The sequence below is a fragment of the Schistocerca americana genome, chromosome X, assembly GCF_021461395.2.
Source record: "Schistocerca americana isolate TAMUIC-IGC-003095 chromosome X, iqSchAmer2.1, whole genome shotgun sequence".
NCBI classification, from domain to species: domain Eukaryota; kingdom Metazoa; phylum Arthropoda; class Insecta; order Orthoptera; family Acrididae; genus Schistocerca; species Schistocerca americana.
In genome coordinates, this window is record NC_060130.1 from 700,426,942 (window position 1) to 700,447,753 (window position 20,812).

At 44.9% G+C, this 20,812-nt stretch overlaps 1 pseudogene; it reads right to left on the reverse strand.

Annotated features, from left to right (window-relative positions):
* Positions 1-5,235: 5,235 nt before the first annotated feature.
* On the reverse strand, positions 5,236-5,353 carry LOC124557137 (annotated as a pseudogene).
* Positions 5,354-20,812: the final 15,459 nt, after the last annotated feature.

Consider the following 20,812-nt stretch of genomic DNA (forward strand, 5'->3'; position numbering starts at 1 on the left):
AATGTGCTGTTCTGGCAGTTACTGCTTGTCGTGTCCTTCTCCAGTAGCACACAGAACGTCAATATTTAGTTAGGCCTCCTGTTGCTAGAAAAGTGCCCTTGGGAGGTCGATAACGTTTCAGAGCTAAGTCTGTTCCACCTGATGTGCAAAATGTATGAGACAGGGGAAATACCTTCAGACCTCATAAACAATGTAATAATTTTATGTCCAAAGAAAGCGGGTGCTGACGGTAGTAGGGAATGCTGATGTACTTAGTTGTTATTTGTTTACATCATATATTTAAAACATCTTGAGCATTGTACTTAATTTTTTCCGTTATTCATATGTCAAAGAGGTGCCACCAAAACCGCCATGACAACAGCTTGCTGTGGCACATGAACATAGGACGGTGGTTGTGGGGGCTGGTATCAAACACTCACCTGAGAGACATGCACCGCCGTACAAAGTGCCGCTCGTTGCCACGCGAGAGGTCGCTGTGGCTGCTGCAGTGCCGGTCCCCGAACCACAGCATACCCTCTGCCGTCTGTGAGTGGTTCAGTCAGAGCAAGAACCTCGCACCCCCACAAGCTGGCGATGGTGGAGGCTCCAATATGCAGCAGCATCAACGAATGCCCTCTCCATAGCCTGGGTTCTCTCAGAGGAGCTCACCGGCACCACGTTCTCCTACTCCAGCCCTGGCACGTCGCCCTCGTCTGCAACGAGATGTATGTGTGCATCGGCACATATCCCTCCCCTCTGTAGGTGCCTCCTCCCCAGTGCCCTCATCCACCGGGTGGATGTAGTTGCTCCTAGTTGTAGTATTAATGATAATGAACCTGTGGCTAGCAGTAGTGCTCCATCCCATCCTGACAGTGAAGAACATCAGATTAGCAGTGTCATGACCCCTCTAGAATACTCTGTGGCTGCTAGGGCCATTGAGAGGCGTATCTCTTTCACTAGAAATGAGAATCATGCTGGGAGGTATCGCGACTCAGTCAAGTTTCTAGAAGCATGCCTCACGATACTGGAGGCAGAACTCCTCAAATTCCTAGATAATCTGAGGTATAATGCCATTAAATGTAACGTTGTATTCTGCTGCAAGTTCACTCACCCTCCCAAAATGCAGGGTGCTGCTGAGGGGAAAAGCCTGTGCTATATCTGGGATGATAATGGCGCTATATCTCTGAGTACATCAATCGCTGAGTGGTATCACGAATCAACCTTGAGTGCTATAATGACAAGGTTTTCCGAGATGGAAGTAAGACGACCAGCTAAAGTACTCAGCCAAATATGACACCTCGACATCCATATTCATGTCTATGACCCGTTAAACGGAGGTTTCAGTTATATCAAATTCCCTAATAATATAGCTGATAAGAAGGCATGTATTAACGTTCACAATATACAGGATAACGCTTGTTTTTCATGGTCAATACTGGCTTGTGAAAGGAAAAGTAAACAGAATCCAGCGTGGACGTCTCGATAGGGAATAGGCCTTAACATTAGTGGATGTTATAAGTTTGACGATACGTTGTTCCCCGTAAAGATTCAGGAAATACCAAAATTTGAGGCACTAAATCACGGAATATCAGTTCACGTTTATGGCCCGAAGAAGAAGCATAAAAGCACGCCAGATGAGCAGGAAAAGCATACTGTAGTTCGACCACTCCATTTTTCGAAACATAGAGGTGAGCGTGACCTTCACGTAAACGTGCTGCTTTTCTCTGATGGCGATAATCAGCATTATGTATGGATCAAAGACATGTTCCGCCTCCTTTACAGCCAACTCTCGAAACATAAAAGATAAGAAACGCATTTGGTTCAGGTGTCTAAATACCTTTTCAGAAGAAAAGTATTTAGAAAGACCTTTGTAGGACTGTGAATCCAAGGAACCGGATCGTGTTGTTATGCCTACAGAAGAAAACAAGTTCATTAAATTCAAGAATGCTCACCATCAGGAACGATGTCCATTTGTCGTACCGAGCGAGGTGGCGCAGTGGTTAGCACACTGGACTCGCATTCGGGAGGACGACGGTTCAATCCCGTCTCCGGCCATCCTGATTTAGGTTTTCCGTGATTTCCCTAAATCGTTTCAGGCAAATGCCGGGATGGTTCCTTTGAAAGGGCACGGCCGATTTCCTTCCCAATCCTTCCCTAACCCGAGCTTGCGCTCCGTCTCTAATGACCTCGTTGTCGACGGGACGTTAAACACTAACCACCACCACCACCATTTGTCGTACATGCAGAGATTTAATGTCTCCTTGCTCATAACACCTGCTGTGAAATGAACCCCTCAGCCTCACATACCACCTTCATGCAAAAACACTACCGTATGCGGCGGCAGACCAAATTGCATGTTCATATGATTCAGGTCTTAACTGTTATGAATCTTATGTCGGGGATAATCCTGCGGTTTGGCTGCTTACTGAGCTTGAAAACCTCCCATGGGATGTTGATAGGCTTTACAGCACCAACATCTCCATGGCCGAATCGGAGGAGGATAAAAAATTACACAATGATGCGGTTAATTGTCATATTTGTGGGTCGCCGTTAGGTAGAAAAGCTGAAACTCACCGTAGAGATCATTGTCATATTACGGGGAAGTTCCATGGTGCGGCTCACAACGCATGCAATTTGAAGTATCAGTTACCATAAACATGCCCGTTTTCATCCGTAATTTAAGTGGGTATGGCACTCACTTTCTATCTGAGCAATTGGTTAATTTCGGCTGAGAGAAAAATCAGGTCAGTGTCCTGCCTGAGAGTGTTGTGAAGTAGATTTCATTCTCCAAACGAATGACGCCAAAAATTACGCTCCGCTTCCACGACACGCTACGTTTTATGCAGGCGCCACTCCGGAAATTTGTTGAAACTCTACCGCGGGAGGATATCCATATCACTCTATCTGCATACCCCGATGAGGAAAAGTTTCAGCTTGTGACTAGGAAAGGAGTTTTCCTTTAGGAGTATCTGGATAGCAAGGCGAAACTCTACAAAACCATCTGCATTTTCCAGTACTCTCACAGGCGATGCTATAACTAGTGCAGATTATGAGCGTGCCCTGAATGCCTGGCGGGAGTTCAACATTCCAAATTTGGGTGAATACGCAAGACTATACAAGGGCGCCGACGTGCGCTTGCTTGCGGATGTTTTGAAAATTTACAGAGTGTATGCATGGCCACGTACTCTCTGGATCCCGCCTTTAATCACACGGCACCTGGGTTGTCAAATGGTTCAAATGGCTCTGAGCACTATGGGACTCAACATCTTAGGTCATAAGTCCCCTAGAACTTAGAACTACTTAAACCTAACTAACCTAAGGACATCACACACACCCATGCCCGAGGCACCTGGGTTGTCCTGGGCCGCAATACTAAAGAAAACGAGCAGCAGCATCGACTTTTGACTGATGCTGATGTGCTTGTTTTCTTTGAGAGTGGGATCCGTGGAGGACTTTGCCAATGTGTCCATAGACACGCCAAGGAAATAACCCATGCATGGGTGCGGGGTTCAACGCATCCCTTGATTCAAGTTATATTCTACACTCCTGGAAATTGAAATAAGAACACCGTGAATTCATTGTCCCAGGAAGGGGAAACTTTATTGACACATTCCTGGGGTCAGATACATCACATGATCACACTGACAGAACCACAGGCACATAGACACAGGCAACAGAGCATGCGCAATGTCGGCACTAGTACAGTGTATATCCACCTTTCGCAGCAATGCAGGCTGCTATTCTCCCATGGAGACGATCGTAGAGATGCTGGATGTAGTCCTGTGGAACGGCTTGCCATGCCATTTCCACCTGGCGCCTCAGTTGGACCAGCGTTCGTGCTGGACGTGCAGACCGCGTGAGACGACGCTTCATCCAGTCCCAAACATGCTCAATGGGGGACAGATCCGGAGATCTTGCTGGCCAGGGTAGTTGACTTACACCTTCTAGAGCACGTTGGGTGGCACGGGATACATGCGGACGTGCATTGTCCTGTTGGAACAGCAAGTTCCCTTGCCGGTCTAGGAATGGTAGAACGATGGGTTCGATGACGGTTTGGATGTACCGTGCACTATTCAGTGTCCCCTCGACGATCACCAGTGGTGTACGGCCAGTGTAGGAGATCGCTCCCCACACCATGATGCCGGGTGTTGGCCCTGTGTGCCTCGGTCGTATGCAGTCCTGATTGTGGCGCTCACCTGCACGGCGCCAAACACGCATACGACCATCATTGGCACCAAGGCAGAAGCGACTCTCATCGCTGAAGACGACACGTATCCATTCGTCCCTCCATTCACGCCTGTCGCGACGCCACTGGAGGCGGGCTGCACGATGTTGGGGCGTGAGCGGAAGACGGCCTAACGGTGTGCGGGACCGTAGCCCAGCTTCATGGAGACGGTTGCGAATGGTCCTCGCGGATACCCCAGGAGCAACAGTGTCCCTAATTTGCTGGGAAGTGGCGGTGCGGTCCCCTACGGCACTGCGTAGGATCCTACGGTCTTGGCGTGCATCCGTGCGTCGCTGCGGTCCGGTCCCAGGTCGACGGGCACGTGCACCTTCCGCCGACCACTGGCGACAACATCGATGTACTGTGGAGACCTCACGCCCCACGTGTTGAGCAATTCGGCGGTACGTCCACCCGGCCTCCCGCATGCCCACTATACGCCCTCGCTCAAAGTCCGTCAACTGCACATACGGTTCACGTCCACGCTGTCGCGGCATGCTACCAGTGTTAAAGACTGCGATGGAGCTCCGTGTGCCACGGCAAACTGGCTGACACTGACGGCGGCGGTGCACAAATGCTGCGCAGCTAGCGCCATTCGACGGCCAACACCGCGGTTCCTGGTGTGTCCGCTGTGCCGTGCGTGTGATCATTGCTTGTACAGCCCTCTCGCAGTGTCCGGAGCAAGTATGGTGGGTCTGACACACCGGTGTCAATGTGTTCTTTTTTCCATTTCCAGGAGTGTATATTTGGATGATATATAGAGTGCCATGATGCAACCATTGCCGGTTGGTGGGTTTCAGTGGGTGCCCGAAAACGAATTAGTGGGATTAAAGCACTCCGTCTTCAGGCCACAAGTGACCCATCGGGACCATCCGACCGCCGTGTCATCCTCACATGAGGATGCGGATAGGAGGGGCGTGTGGTCAGCACACCCTTCTCCCAGTCGTTATGATGATTTTCTTTGACTGGAGCCGCTACTATTCGTTCGAGTAGCTCCTCAATTAGCATCATGAGGCTGAGTGCACCTCAAAAAATGGCAACAGCGCATGGCGGCCCGGTTGGTCACCCATCCAAGTGCCGGCCACGCACGACAGCGCTTAACTTCGGTGATCTGACGGGAACCGGTGTTTCCACTGCGGCAAGGCCGTTGCCAATTAGTGGGATTAGGTGGAAAAATATTGGGTCTGGCGGCTGATTCTGATGTAGGGTATATGTTGGAGGCAGACATCATATACCCCGTCAGTTTGCATGAAATGGCAAGCAACTTGCCGTTATATCCAGAGCAACAAAATCTGCGAGGAAGCACTATCCCTACACTGATGGCCACTGCTGGACACAAGCAGAGGTATGTAATTCATTATCGTAATCTCCAAAAGTGTCTCAGCTTAGGGATGGAGCTAGGTAGAATCACCCTGGCTATCTCCTTCAATCAGTCCCCCTGGATGAAGGAGTATATTGAATTACATAACAAAAAGAGGGCAGGCACGACTATTGATTTCGTAAAAGATTTTTATAAATTTATGAATAATTCCATTTTCGATAAAACCATGCAGAATGTAAGAAATGAACGTGAAATTTTGATTAGGATGGAATGGGATGGGCCGTGGGGTGTAAGAAAGTGCATTGACAGACCACATTTTAAGCGGGTCACTGTTTTCAATGAGATCTTTGTTGCTGTTGAGATGTCGAAGGTTTCAGTAGGGTTTACAAAAAAATGGTTCAAATGGCTCTGAGCACTATGGGACTTATCTTCTGAGGTCATCAGTCCCCTAGAGCTTAGAACTACTTAAACCTAACTAACCTAAGGACATCACACACATCCATGCCCGAGGCAGGATTCGAGCCTGCGACCGTAGCGGTCGCGCGGTTCCAGACTGTAGCGCCTAGAACCGCTCGGCCACCCTGGCCGGCTAGGGTTTACAAAACCAGTCTATTTGGGTATGTGTATACTGGACATTTCCAAACTCCACGTGCACTGCTTCCAATACAACTTTGCTAAAATTCATTTCATGGAATCAAAGCTACTTTATATGGATACAGATAGCTTCACCTGCCGGATAGAGGACTGCGATCCATATGAAGTATTAAAATTGACGATTCAAAACAAGTTTTAGAACAGTCTGGAAAAGACATTGAGCTCAGTGCAAACACCAGTACACTTAAACCTGAAATAAGTATGGTGAATGCATTGACTGACTTTAAGCAGAAAGGTTCAATACGCCCACTACTTGGTTTCACAAAGGGACAGGTTTTGAAGACGGATCCCAGTAAATTTTACAAATCTGATCAGATAGTGGATATTCTCCCTGTCAGTACAATCCATGTTGAGTGTAACATTGCAACGAACTCATATCTCAACGATAGATTGCTTCATTAATTTACGGATTCTGCCCATCAGTTGGAACAGGGTACAAGACTGTTGAGTCTCCTACCACCACCGTTATATACCTTCCAGTGACAGTTCAGACATTGGACTATCCGGAGCTGCGTATTGTGGATCAGAATAACCAACTTGTTGACTTTCCTGGTGAGGAAATCATTGTACGACTACATCTATGACAAGATGGGCGTAACGTATAAAACCAGCGCACACAGCACACAGCACAGCACTTTGCAGTAGAACCGCAAGGTGATAACATGTGCGAACTACGAGTTTCTTAAATCAGTAGGCTTGAAACTTCGCAATGACGTCGTTGCTCAATATATCTAACCCAGTGGAATATGATGAGCGAATCATACGCCAGGAATACTTCTCGCATAAATCTTATGCTTCAACGACACTTAACAAGAACGATGAATTTAGAACTGTCATCCAGCACGAAGACGCTTTAATTCTTCCATGAAAGAGTTTTATATATTTGGATGGATCATTTAAGGCAGTCGTAGTGGAATCAAAGCTTACACGTGATGCTTTGGCATTCCAGTTCCAGGAAATACGGTAAGAAGTTAATAGGGCAGAGATTGATCGTATACGTAATGTCGGCATAGCATCAACACCTAAAACATATGTCTCATCATCAACCTCGGATTTGACCGCTACAAAAAATGGTTCAAATGGCTCTGAGCACTATGGGACTTAACTTCTGTGGTCATCAGTCCCCTAGATCTTAGAACTACTTAAACCTAACTAACCTAAAGACATGACACACATCCATGCCCGAGGCAGGATTCGAACCTGCGACCGTAGCAGTCCCGTGGTTCCGGGCTACGCGCCTAGGACCGCTACAGAAAATGCAGGATGGCTCATAGATGAGCCTGTGACCAGAACAGCAGAATAGTACCGCCGATTTACTGCATGCATGCATCTAAAAATGCTTATGGGGTTGTTTGAGGACATGCAGTGAATTATTATGAATGGAAAAGAGGAGCTTACTCTGGTACAGAGTGTAACGGGTAGCAATTCATACATTCAAGGAGCTCAAGAGGAGAATCAGATCATCATCAATAAAATTACTGTGGCTGACGAGGAGTGTTTGAAGCTTCTGAAAGTTCTGAATATAGGTACATAACTGCCATTAACTTTCCACTCATGGGAGGTTTTTGAGCACTCGTTACTACCGACAGTGAGCAGACAAACATGGGCTATTAAAACCTATGTGCAGCTTGAAATACCGAGATTCATCATAATTGCACTTCGGACAAATAGAAGGGGTAATTTAGCAAATGATTCCACCATATTTGACAACTGTAATATAACTAATGACAAAGTCTACTTGAATTCAGAATTCTAACTGTATGACAATTTACTGCTACACAGGGATCAGAATGTATACAGTCTAGCATTTGACATATATATGCAAGGTTCTGTATTTCTTACTATGAAGGTGTTGAAGAAGAAGGATGCCTACTCAGTCCGCGGAAAATTAAAGCAGCTGGCACCAATCATCGTAACAGAATGTTTTAAGCAGAATGAGATAATTAAATCAGGACCAGTTTGAATCCTCATCAAATTTCCAAGAACACACTGTAGCGTATGCTCTAATTCTACATGACCGTGTGATTAATTGTTGCCCACTTACTGGTGTTGTACAAGGTGCTGTATAAAAAACCAAGTGCTCTGGCATACCCAGAGCATTTCACAATGACAATTTGCAGGTGTGAACGTCGTCGCCGATATTCAAAGTTTCTATGATGATGAGTGTAGAAATTCGTTTTAAAGATGTTGCACTCATAGCATAAACAGAAGTTGCTGGTATAATAGCGACATTCTCACCAAGAATTGGATCACCGAGGCGTTTCAAGGATGTGAATTGTCCTAAAATACGCCGGAGCGCAAAGCGGCTAATACGTATCTTTTTTGGATTCCACTGGGACGGTCCTTGTATACCTTATAAAGAAATGACGACGTTTCTTAGAATATTTGATCATGCTGAGACTATCATCTGCGTCACATGGATGCAGCGAATCTTCCAGTTTGCATCTATTCAAAATCCGGAATTCTACAGATGCCCTACTATCCATCAGCTCAAGAAGAAGATGTGTGAAAATACTGTTGTGTGTGCTTAAGAAAGTGTAAAATTGCATTTAAGTTGGAATAACAAAAATAAATGAATTTCTTACATCACATTCTGTGTTTTTCTTTCCTTCTACCTAGCTCCTACTTAGACAGTATGTAGCTTTGCCCAGATCCTATGCCTGTGGCATTGCTCAAGCACAAGAGATATAATTTCAGCCATGCGTGCTACATGTCTTTGGAAGCGCACACGATCACGCGCCGCCTGCGCCCAAAAACCTATACATGCAGCACGATAAGCGAAATCCCATGCAATCATTACATATATTTTGTTTTCCTCCATCTTAAACGTCAGCTCCCTCATGCTATAAACTAATATTTTGTGCATCTTGCACAGCCTTTATATTCACTTGTAAGGGTAGGGATTTGCGACATAACAATAAAGACGTATGGTAACGAATAACGATTTTTTATTCAGACATAAATACTCACAGCAGTAATACAACGTTACATCCACAAATCTTGTTGTTTATTGTTGTTTATTTAAAGTTCATAATTTTTAAAAATAATAGTACCGATTGAAATTTTTTTTGATAAATATATTATACTAGAACTTACATGTGATTACATTTTCACGCAAATTTGGGTGCATAGATCCTGAGAAATCAGTACCCAGAACAACCACCTCTGGCTGTAATAACGGCCTTGATACGCCTGGGCATTGAGTCAAACAGAGCTTGGATGGCGTGTACAGATACAGCGGCCCATGCAGTTTCAACACGATACCAGTTCATCAAGAGTAGTGACTGGCGTATTGTGACGAGCCAGTTGCTCGGCCACCATTGACCAGAGGTTTTCAATTGGTGAGAGATATGGACATGTGCTGACCAAAGCAGCAGTCGAACATTTTCTGTATCCAGAAAGGCCCGTACAGCACCTGCAACATGCGGTCGTGCATTATCCTGCTGAAATGTAGGGTTTCGCAGAGATCGAATGAAGGGTAGAGCCACGGGTCGTAACACATCTGAAATGTGATGTCAACTGTTCAAAGTGCCGTCAATGCGAACAAGAGGTGACTGAGACGTGTAACCAATGGCACCCCATATCATCACGCCGGGTGATACGCCAGTATGGCGACGACGAATACACGCTTCCAATGTGCGTTCACCGCGATGTCGCCAAACACGGATGCCACCATCATAATGCTGTAAGCAGAACCTGGATTCATCCGAAAAAATGACGTTTTGCCATTCGTGTACCCAGGTTCGTCGTTGAGTACAGCATCGCAGGCGCTCCTGTCTATGATGCAGCGTCAAGGGTAACCGCAGCCATGGTCTCCGAGCTGATAGTCCATGCTTCTGCAAACGATGTCAAACTGTTCGTGCAGATGGTTGTCGTCTTGCAAACGTCCCCACCTGTTGACTCAGGGATCGAGACGTGGCTGCGCTACACGTTACAGCCATGCGGATAAGATGCCTGTCATCTCGACTGCTAATGATACGAGGCCGTTGGGATCCAGCACGGCGTTCCGTATTACCCTTCTGAACCCACCGATTCCATATTCTGCTAACAGTCATTGGATCTCGGCCAACGCGATCAGCAATGTCGCGATACGATAAACCGAAATCGTGATAGGCTACAATCCGACCTTTATCAAAGTCGGAAACGTGATGGTACGCATTTCTCCTCATTACACGAGGCATCACAACAACGATCCATCAGGCAACGCCGGTCAAGTGCTGTTTGTGTATGAGAAATCGGTTGGAAACTTTCCTCATGTCAGCACGTTGAAGGTATCGCCACCGGCGCCAACCTTGTGTAAATGCTCTGAAAAGCTAATCATTTGCATATCACAGCATCTTCTTCCTGTCGGTTAAATTTCGCGTCTGTAGCACATCATCCTCGTGGTGTAGCAACTTTAATGGCTAGTAGTGTACTATTACTAGTGAAATTTCATCCAAACAGAAGACTTAATTTATACGTTGAACTGGATGGCTCTAAACATTTTCCACCTCAAGCAGCTGAAACAGTTTAATAGTAAAATGAAGCGGATGGCCCTAAAATGTTCATCCCAAACAGCCGCACTAAAATGAACTGGTTGGATCTCACACTCAACAATAGTATGACTAGGACAGCTAGTGTAGGTGAAACTTAAAAACTTTTTACACATGCACTCATCCAATCACACTTGCACATGAAGTGCAAAAGCGAGAAATACGGTAAATTATTTCTTCCTTCATTTACGGTTTTTTTAACTTTTTGGGAGATTTTAATTCAATTTTTAATCTTTTTTATATATATTGCACATTTTTATATCTTTTATAATTTTTTCCCAGCACATGCTGCTGATATGTTCCTGCATAGATATTATACTACTTACTGCAAAATAAAAAAAAAAAAAAAAAACAGAATTTAATTGCACACAGGCATACATACACTGAAGCGCCAAACAAACTGGTATAGGCATGCATATTCAAATACAGAGATATATAAACAGGCAGAATACGGCGCTGCGATCGGCAACGCCTATATGAGACAACAAGTGTCTGGCGCAGATGTTGGAACGGTTACTGCTCCTACAACGGCAGATTATCAAGATTTAAATGAATTCGAACGTGCTGTTATAGCCGGCGCACGAGCGATGGGACACAGTATTTCCGAGGTAGCGATAAAGTACGGATTTTCCAGTACGACCATTTCACGAATGTACCGTGAATATCAGGAATCCGGTAAAACAACAAAACTCTGACATCGCTGCGGCCGGAAAAAGATCCTGCAAGAACGTGACCAACGAAAACTGAAGAGAATCGTTCATATGACAGAAGTGCAACCCTTCCGCAGATTATTGCAGAATTCAATGCTGGGCCATCAACAAGCGTCAGCGTGCGAACCATTCAACGAAACATCGTTGATATGTGTTTCCGGAGCAGAAGGCCCGCTCGTGTACCCTTGGTGACTGCGCGACACAAAAAGCTTTATGCCTCACCTGGACCCGTCAACACCGACATTGGACTGTTGATAACTGGAAACATGTTGCCTGGTCGGAAGAGTCTCGTTTCGCGTTGTATCGGGCGGATGGACGTGTATGGGTATGGAGACAACCTCATGAATCCATGAACCGCGCATGCCAGAAGGGGACTGTTCAAACTGATAGAGGCTTTGTAATTGTGTGGGGCATGTGCAATTGGAGTGATACGGGGCCCCTGATACGTCTATATACGACTCGGACAGGTGACATGTACGTAAACATCCTGTCTGATCACTTGCATCCATTCATGTCCTTTGTGCATGCCGACGGACTTTTGCAATTCCAGCAGGACAGTGCGATAGCCCACACATCCAGAATTGCTACAGAGTGGCTCCAGAAACACTCTTCTTAGTGTAAACACTTCTGCTGGTCACCAATCTCCCGCACATGAACAATACTGAGCATATCTGGGATGCCTTGCAACGTGCTGTTCAGAATAGATCTCCACCCCTCATACTCCTACGGATTTATGGACAGCCCTGCAGGATTCATGGTGTCAATTCCCTCCAGCACTACTTCAGACATTAGTCGAACCCATGCCACGTCGTCTTGCAGCAATTGTGAGTGCTCGCGGGGGCCTTACACGATATTAGGCAGTGTACCAGTTTCTTTGGCTCTTGAGTGTATTTCCCCTTCAGTTAAATCGTCGACTTCCTTCTCCACTACATTAACCCAATAATTCAGTGTATTGTTCAGTATCAGAAGGGTATGACAATATGTCTCAAGTTCGTTACGTGCGCCTCCAATTTACGTTCGAGTGTTTGAATTTTCGTGTCCATGTATAAACGAACGTTTTGTCTATGTACACCGATCATATCAAACTGAGCTCCCAGCATGCGTGCGAATTTATCCATGGTGACGCGTATACTCAAATGGCTCTGAGCACTATGGGACTTAACTTCTAAGTTCATCAGTCCCCTAGAACTTAGAACTACTTAAACCTAACTAACCTAAGGACACCACACACATCCATGCCCGAGTCAGGATTCGAACCTACGACCATAGCAGCAGCGTGGTTCCGGACTGAAGCGCCAAGAACCGCTCGGCCTCATTTTTTTACATGGCTATATATACATGAACTCCTGGAAGTTCCATCTATACCTGCCACCATTCATTTTTCTTGTTTTATCAATAACGAGAAATCCATACTCTGAATGATTCCAGCAATCGGCACATATCTTTGCAAAATCCTTGAACGACATATCGATCCCTACATGAGCCTGGTAAATGTGTTTTAAATCCAGACTTTCTTGTTTGAACGCTATGATTAGGTTTGCATTATCCCTCATCAGCTGTTTTGAGATACTGGAATGTCTGACTCAGATAAAATACATTAACAGCCATACGGCGACCAAAACAGAAATACCGCCGAATTTGGCGGCCGGTGTGGCCGAGTGGTTCTAGGTGCTTCAGCCCGGAACCGCGCGACCGTTACGGTCACAGGTTCGTATCCTGCCTCGGGCATGGATGTGTGTGATGTCTTGAGGTTAGTTAGGTTTAAGTAGTTCTAAGTTCTTGGGGACTGCTGACCTCAGATATTAAGTCCCATAGTGCTCAGAGCCATTTGAACCATTTGAGCCGCCGAATTTGATCTTGTTTTTCCACAGCAACATCGTCAAATATGAACATTGTGTTTAGCTTTACTTTTTGCTGTGGAACGATATCAGTGCTCTCACTGAATGTCGTGTATGTCACACCATCTACACCCTGCACTATCTCCGGTAATAGTTGGTTTTTGGGATTAAACAGTGTTTTTGAAAATACACTTACATGCTCAAAGCGGACTCCATCTGCATGTGTTAGCAGCGACATTTGCCTTGCCGCAATTGGATAGATCCACAATTATTGCACGTATTTTGTCGCAAAGGAGTATGCTATTCTTCTTTAGATCTTCTTACACACCGTCACAGCTCCAGCCGCTTACAACAAAGTCTTAATGCTTCACCCACCCCGCCCCCATGATACCTACTACGTCACGTACTGGCGTGCAATGGGTTTTTATACAAAATAATGAATACTTTGCCCCTCTATGATACCGACTCTGTCAGGTACTGGCGTGCAGTAGGCTTTTTCAGAGAATTTAGTTAAATGACATGATTTTCTGTTGTTGCATATATGCAGTGAAAATACTGGTGGCAATAGCTTTAGTGTTCGCAGTATAATGAGAGGTAAGAACTAAAAAAGTCATACATGGTTATACACATTTTTATTCAGTAATCACACACAGGATGCACTACATCAACTGGTTCTTTGTTTATCTTAACGCCAGTACAGAATATAGAAAAAAAAAACCTTCTTGTAAGCACAGGATTCAGCATGTATTTCTCTCAAACTCATTGGCAGTACATTAGTTTTCGCTGTCACCATATTGACCGACTGTTCAAAGTCGTCTACGTGCACACTGATCATACTTAGACACTCTGTAATGTCTCTACATACTGCTTTAACACAAGGCAACCACCTGTTCAGTCTTTCCAACACAGTGGGTAGCACCATCTGTAGACCGAAAAAGTTTTTAACGGTGGAGTGCTGTAGATAACTGGGTGTGTCATCCGAGTTCACATGGAGTGCCGAGTTATTGTACACTGTTGTAATGGATAGAGTTAGAGCAGCATAGTAAATGTGCAGAGGAGGACGGCTCGGGTGATACTCGATGGTCAACTGCTGCTTGATGTAGGCTTTTGCACGACACAGTTCATCCCATTCCACCCCTGTAAACCGCACTTTAACACTTTTAGCTACATTCTCAATCTCTACAAACCACGCCACTCTCTAGCTGTGGTTTCTTCTGTACCAATACGTAAGCGCTACTAACGACTAGTGATTAAATTATACACTGAAGTGAATAGTAATGGTGCACATGGTTTAATTGGTATCTTCTCATCCACTACATCCTCACTTTGTCCATGCAATATCACTGGAATATTCTGCAATGGCGCGTATGATGGAGTCCAGTACCGACCTACGTCATGCTGTTAGGACGTCCGGTGCACTTCAGCGAGTCAGGGGCTGGTTGGGTGTCTTCAACCAAGAGTAACAGCTGATTATCCTGCTCCACCAAGCAGGAAAAAAATGGTTCAAATGTCTCTAAGAACTATGAGACTTAACATCTGAGGTCATCAGTCCCCTAGACTTAGAACTACTGAAACCTAACTAACCTAAGAAAATCACACACATCCATGCCCGAGGCAGGATTTGAACCTGCAGCCGCAGAAGCAGCGCGGTTCCGGACTGAAGCGCCTAGAACCGCTCAGCCACAGCGGCCGGCTACGCAACAGGATTCAAGGATGCTGCTGCTGTTGCGGGTCCTGACGGGCTGGAACACGTCGCAGTCGCATACCCCAACAGGCTGGAGAACGTCACATCCACTGATGAGCAAAGCAGAAAAACAGTTACAAGCGATGGCAGAAGCACAAAGACTCTTTTTCCTTACATGGCAGTAAACACAGACATTAAGCAGGGGGTACTTACTCTTCCGCAGCTTCTTCCTATTCTGTTGCTGCTCCGACTGGGCGGCGCTGAACGATCTCGACTGGCGCTTCATGCTGAGTGACTGATTGCAACTGAAGCTGCAGAGCTGCTGGACCCACATTATGTCTCCGATGTGATTGGACGCTGTGTTCCTATTGGCTACTGCCAATTTCAAGCACCTCTGGTGGTACAATAGCGTTAGGGGGTTGCACTTGGGTTTTCCTTCCAGGAGGACTGGTGTTCAAGTCTCAGAAAGGGCATTGAAATTTTTAATTTCCCACCAACATCTCGGATGGGGATGGGGTGGTACGTCAGCACAGCCCTGGGATAAAGAAATTTCCGCCAAAATTCTAAATTCGCACCAGTAGTGTAGGTGGAGGTGGGGAGGGGGCTGCTACCCAGGTGCAGGCTGACAAAAACATATGTCGTCATCTAGGGGTGGGGGTGGGTGTGGTTGGGTGTGTGGGGGGGGGGGGGGAGGGGAAGGGGAATTTACTGATCGATTTACTTAATTTGTACATCAATTTGATACCAAAATTGCACCAGTACGCCCTTCTCCCTACTACTGCTAACAGGTGTGAATGTTACCGAACTATCAGTTTAATAAGTCGTGGTTGCAAAATACTAAAACGAATTATTTGTAGAAGAATAGAAACACTGGTAGAAGCCGACCGCGGGGAAGATTAGTTTGGATTCCGGAGAAATTTAGGAACACACAAGTCAATACAGACCCAACGATTTATCTTAGAAGATAGGTTAAGGAAACGCAAACCAACGTTTATAGCTTTTGTTGATTTGGTGAAAGCCTCTCACAATACCGACTGGGATACATTCTTTGAAATTCTCGAGGTGTCAGGGGTAAAATACCGGGAGTTAAAGGCTATATACAACTTGTACATAAACCAAATGGCAGTTATAAAAGTCGGGGGTAGGGAAGGGAAGCAATGGTTGAAAAGACAGTAAGACAGGGTTGTAGTCTATCCCAAATGTCATTCAATACGTGCACTGAGCAATCAGTAAATGAAACAAAGGAAAATTTTAAAAAGAAATTAAAATCCACAGAGAAGAAATAAGAGTTTGATGTTTCCCGATGAAATTATAATCCTGTCAGAGACAGCAAAGGACTTGCAGGAGCAGTTGAACGGAATGGGCGGTGTATTGAAAGGAGGATAGAACATGAACATCAACAAAAACGAAACAAGGATAATGGAACGTAGTCGAATTAAATCAGGTGGTGCTGAGGGGATTAGATTAGGAAACGAGACACTAAAAGTAGTAGATGAGCTCTGCTGTTTGACCAACAAAATAACTGATGATGGCCGAAGTAGAGAGGATAGAAAATGCAGACTGGCAATGGAAAGAAAAGCGTTTCTGAGAAAGAGAAGTTTGCTGCTATCGAATACAAATTTTAGCGTTAGGAATTCTTTTCTGGTGGTATTTGTCTGGTGTGTTGCCTTGTATGGAAGTGAAACGTAAACGAGAAACTGTTCAGACAAGAAGATAATGGGAGCTTTTGAAATCTGCCGTTACAGAAAAATGCTGAAGATTAGATGGCTGGGTCATGTAACCAATGAGGAGATACGGAATAGCATCGCGAAGGAAAGACATTTGTGAGATAACTTTTCCAAAGGAAGGGATCATTTGATAGGACACGTTCTGTGACATCAAGGGATCATTAATTTAGTACTGGAATGAAATGTGGGTGGTGAAAATTACATAGGAAGACTAAGAAATGAATACAGTAAATAGGTTCAAAAGGATGTAGGTTGCAGTAGTTATTCGGAGATATAGTGGCTTGCACGGTATAGATCAGTGTGTACAGCTACATGAAATCAGTCTTCGGACTGAAAACCACAACACAACACAGTTAGGTCTGCTGTCCTTTACCCTAGAACCTCACAAGCTTGTCCAATCTGTTTGAAGTCCACGGTCGCGACTTGGGAACAGTAGACGTATGGCGTTTTTAGGTTGCAAATAGTCGTCCACCAGGCCAGCTCATTGTTGAGGAGCGTTAGCATCTATCAGATGTATACAGGTCGATATGCAACACGAAAGAGATTCTCGTATCTTATTTAGCACAGTAGCGGCAGTAACACCGTGCAGTTGCAGCACCATAAAAACACTTATGTTGCTCCGTTTTACAAAATTGGCTGGGTTGCTACGCGACCAGACGGGCGTCAAACGAACGGACGGCGATAATAACTCTCCAGACTAAACTTCAATACACTCATGAATATGACATGCCTCCCATTCATTGTTCCTGGGCCCAATCACAGCGGTCTCAACACGACATTCGCCGGGGCATGCGGTACGTCTATGCTGGGGGAACGTATCTGACAGGTAGCCGATCACACAGAGCAATCGCTCAACGTTGATGACGTGCAATCACTCCTGGGATATATGATTCAGTGGTTTTCGCTAGGCAAGACAATGGTCGCGTCTTTGGGCTTGTAGCTCGGGGTCGAACTTGCCTGTCCTTCCGCTGTATGTTTCCATCCCCTTGGAATCTTTCACAACTCCATAAAGTGACGCTGTGGGTGGCACTTCGTCTAATTTATCAATGATACGACAACACGAAATGTTTACCCAAATGTGTTCGTTGCCACATCCAGCTCCCCTACGTGTCAAATACTGTATGTCAAGCCAACACAGGAAGGAGTAACACCATCCACATCCAAGAATCAAGACATCTACCGCTACTGATTATTACACACACACTAAGTGGTCTCGTACTGGAATGCAGCAATTCGTGTAAAGTTGTTTTGGTTTTCCTGCTGCGTGGCTCCGTATTACCCCGCTGCCGTTTCGATTGCACAGTGTCGCCATGACACAATGCTTTTTAGTGGATCTTCAAGTTCCCTTGGTTTACGTTCGTGAATTTAAATTATTTATAACTGGCTGCTAGTGGTGAAGGTGGCTATTGTCATAAAAATTTGGTATTTGCCTAGAATGACCTTGGAAAGCGCTGGAAAACCCAAAGCATAGTTGCTGGACTACGTAATAGTCCTGAGTATTCTTTACAAAAACAATTTTCCCTGGCTAGAACTCGGTTTTTAAAAGTTTCAGTTGAAACGATCGACGTTAAATGTATCAAAGTGACAATTATAAGGATTATAATAGGGAACGCGAATGGTCGACTTCGATTTATTAGAAGAATTTTAGAAAGTATGGTTCTTCTGCAAAGGAGAGCGCATGTAGGACACTAGTGCAACCCATTGTTGAGTAATGTTGGGGTGTTTGTGATCAGCACCAGGTCGGATTAAAGGGAGATATTTTAGCAATTCAGAGGCGGGCTGCTAGATTTGCTACCGCTAAGTTCGAACAACACGCAGGTATTACGGAGATGCTTCGGGAACTCAAATGAGGATCACTGGAGGGAAGGCGACGTTCTTTTCGAGGAGCACTACTGAGAAAATTTAGAGAACGGGCATTTTGAGCTGACTGCAAACGATTCTACTGCCGCCAACGTACGTTTCGTGTAAGGACCACTAACATAAGATTAGAGAGGTCAGGGCTCCTACAGAGGTATACAGACGGTCGTTTGCCTCACTCTATGTGCGAGTGGAACATGAAAGTAAATGACTAGTCGTGGTACATAGTACCCTCCGCCACGCACCATACGGTGGCCTGAGAAGTATATATATAGATATAGGTGTAGAAAGTTATTTTTATTGAAAGTAAAAGAGAGAAGCTTATACTTTGGCTTTAACAGCAAATGGTCTGACAGTTACTGACTTAAGGTCTTGCAATAGGCTTTTGAAAATTTGTGCTGCAGGATGACACACAATTATATTTGTTTTAGGCTTCAAAATCTAGTCGCCGATGCTGGGCAGTTACTTGTTTGCCGTATTCTTTATAACCTGTTCTTTGTTCGTTACTATAATCGATTCGATGTTTCCTGGAAAAAGACCACGACGACAGTGGTTCATGTCCAGATCTCCTGCTTCTGCGGCGTTTTCTTTAGAGAGCGTTGTACAAGCCCCGACACAAATTAAAATCCGAGGCCACTTTCGTGCCTCCACCTTATAGCATACCCGCCTCGGATTGGAAAGCCGAAAGAGGGACAAGGTCACACGAAACTTATACTTATCCGGCAAGTCGCCTGCAGGCGCGCTTTTCGGAGCCTTGTTCGCCTTGCTACTAACGTACAATCCATGTCTTGGAAACTAGGTGAACATAATATTTCTTCGTATACATTTTTCTCTTGGGTTTGGTGTCTTCTTTCGACAGGACATCGGAGTTTCAAATATTTGGTTATATGACGTAAGTTGTTTATCATTAGTCAAACATTCTTACGTAGAAACGGAAGAGCTATGGCGAAGAAGCAATTCTTCATAGTTTATAGATATAGTTACCCGGCAGTGTAGCTCAGTGGTTATGACGTTGGCCTCGCATTCGGAAGGAGCGAACACAAAGTTCCGTTCGTTCATCTTAATTTGGGTTCCCCGTGGTTTCACTGCATCATTTCAAGAGAATGTTATGAAGCCACCTGTGAGTCATGTAAGACTTCCTACCAAATTCTGGTTCAGCTGAGATAGTGTCGTAATTGGGTGGATGCAGTAGGTGCAATAAGACGAAAACAACATTGTGATAAAACTATTAGAATGAATGCAAACTCCAAATATCTTTATAAATTGGCCGTCATACCAAATACTATGACGATAGATAATATCACAAAGGTGGAGGAAGATGTCCGACATCAGTCACAATAAAAAAAAAACGAAAATGCGAAATGAAAGTGTTTTCATTTTATTCATTTGCTGGAAATTAGATGCAGTCTGCCGTTTGGATGCGAATACAAGATGTAGTTGTTAACTATTTCCAATTGTACATTACGTAATAGCATGGTGATAACAAATATTACATATCAAAGAAAACTCTACAGCAGTACGGCAAGGTTAAATTAAGACCAAGCAAGAGCAAGCATTAGTAGTTCAAACTTAAAGAAATTAGATGTAAAATGTAAGGAAGGAACACATGAGCTCGGAATGCCGAAGGAAGTCGGGCATGTCACTTTGAAAGGAATCGTCTAGTATTTATCTTAATCGATTTGGGGAAACCAGTGGAAACCTAGACGGGGGTTTGAACCGCGGTCCTCCTGAGTGCGAGCCCAATGTAATCGCTAATAAAGACGTGAAGCTGTATAGTTTCGCATCTTAAATGAACCAACCAAAAATATGAACTTGTATGACATAGCGCGAGAATGAACGGTAAATGAATATATCTGTGAAATAAGTGTTCTGAGTGATATTACCAGGTATCCTTGCGTCACCTCTAAAGGACCTTAAGTGGGATATCTGTAGATAATGGTACACTGCCTGACAATACAGTGAAGCTCCCAGAAGGAGAGGAGGAGACGAAAAGAAAATTCACGGATTAGGAAGGTATGTGACGTGATTTTACATATTACAAAATCGAGTCAAATTTGCAAAAGAAATGGCAGAATGAGCAGAGTTATCAGTATGACGTTGCACCCCTTCTAGCCTGGATGCATACACTAATTCGATTTGGAAGGCTGTCATAAATCCATGGCATTCTCTCCTGAAGCAAGCTGGCCCACAACTGTTGTAACTAGTCCTTGATACCCTGGGACGGAGTTCGACGTCCAAGGTGGTGCTGTACATGTTATACGGGGATCCTATGGCAGTCGTGCTGGCCA